The sequence below is a fragment of the Neomonachus schauinslandi genome, chromosome 12 (assembly GCF_002201575.2).
Source record: "Neomonachus schauinslandi chromosome 12, ASM220157v2, whole genome shotgun sequence".
Lineage (NCBI taxonomy): Eukaryota > Metazoa > Chordata > Mammalia > Carnivora > Phocidae > Neomonachus > Neomonachus schauinslandi.
The window spans coordinates 55155004-55156804 of NC_058414.1; the positions used below are offsets into that span (position 1 = coordinate 55155004).

Consider the following 1801-nt stretch of genomic DNA (forward strand, 5'->3'; position numbering starts at 1 on the left):
TTTCTTTCTTTCTTTCTTTCTTTCTTTCTTTCTTTCTTTCTTTCTTTTCTTTCTTTCTTCCTTTCCTTTCCTTTCTTTCTTCCTTTCCTTTCCTTTTCTTTTCTTTCATAGTTTAACAAAAGTTTATTTCTCATTCCTATAAAGTCCATGATAGGGCTGTGGGATTCTACAGAACAGCTGCTCTCCGTGTAGGGGGCTCAGCATTCCAAACTCCTTTGAGTTTCTGGCCCCTTTTTCTGTATAGGCTTCCATGACTGAGGCAGGAAAAACACTAGAGCCTTGCACCAACAAATAAAGGCTTCAGCCCAGCAGGCTTTAAGTTTCTTAAGAAGCAAAACAACCTTCTTGGTCTTCTTTTTCTTTCTTTCTTTTTTTTTTTAAGATTTATTTATTTATTTTAGAGAGAGAGAGCGAGTGAGCACACATGTGTGGGGAGGGGAAGGGGCAGAGAGATAGGGAGAGAGAGAATCTAAAGCAGACTTCCCACTGAGTGTGGAGCCAGGGCCCAGTCCCACAACCCTGAGATCATGACCTGAGCCAAAATCAAGAGTTGGACGCTCAACCAACTGAGCCACCCCGGCACCCCCTCCTTGGTCCTCTTGTAGCCTTTAGCTTTATCTTCAACCACCAAAGGAAGTTCAGGAAGTTTAGACATGACCTTTGCTGGTAAGGCTGAGCAGCCAGGGCAGAGCGGAGGATATATCTCTTGTGTTGTGTTCACTCTGCCGCGCTAATGGCTCCAGGTTTTGGTTGGTGCAAATGTCCGGCCCCCCCATGACACATATTTCCTAAAGCACCCTGGCCAGATCAGTGAGTCCTACCGCCTCGAACTCTGGGAATTCAAGCCACGGTTCTGCCAGTACCCCAAGACTCGGCCCTGGTTTGATGACTGGCTAATTCACTGACAGCATAGGGCTGTATGTTGTTTTTGCACAAGCTGGTGAACAAAGTTCGCAACATTAGGTCGAATAGGAGCCTTGAACCTGGCAGGCAAAGTAACATTTCTGCCAAATGACTCCCCCTTTTTGTAGTATATTGATATCAACTGATGAGCGTATGCCATGGCGGGGAGAAGAGAGGACCATGCTCCTTTCAGTCCTGTGGCTCTTTTAGGGAAAAAAGAAAAATGTTTTAGAATATTTATTAGATTTATGAAGAAATAGCCTATTTCTTAGTTCTAAATGGATTGAAGAAATCACAAAGGATGAGACTGACAGATTAGAATATATAAACATAAACATAATGAAAATGGTAAAGGATGGTAGCTGATGAGAAAAACTTGCCTGAGTTTAGGAGATAGTGGGTTAATAGTTATAACCCATAAAGTGATTATTCAAATTCATAAAAAATTATTAAGATTCCAGTAGGTGAATACAGAAATAAATATGTAAAAATTTTTCAAAAATAAAAGAAGTGCAAATTAACCTCTGGATTATATTTTTATGCTTAGTAAAGCAGCAAAATATTAAAATGGCTAGGTCCCATGGTTGTGGTTAAATTGGTGTTGGTTTTCATTTATGAAAACAGTGTGAAGTTGGTATACAGTAGTTTGATAATGTCTCATGAGCCATAAAAATGATTATCTCCTTTGATCCCAGTGATATCACTCTTAAAAAATTTGTCTTTGGGCGTGCCTGGGTGGCTCAGTCATTAAACATCTGCCTTCTGCTCAGGTCACAATCCCAGGGTCCTGGGATCAAGCCCGGCATCAGGCTCCCTGCTCAGCGAGAAGCCTGCTTCTCCCTCTCCCCCTGCTTGTGTTCCCTCTCTCCTGTCTCTCTCTCTGTCAAATAAATAAATA

At 41.7% G+C, this 1801-nt stretch overlaps 1 pseudogene; it reads right to left on the reverse strand.

Moving 5' to 3' along the window:
* LOC110580117 overlaps positions 1–1099 on the reverse strand; it is a 1962-nt pseudogene extending 863 nt beyond the window's left edge.
* Positions 1100–1801: the final 702 nt, after the last annotated feature.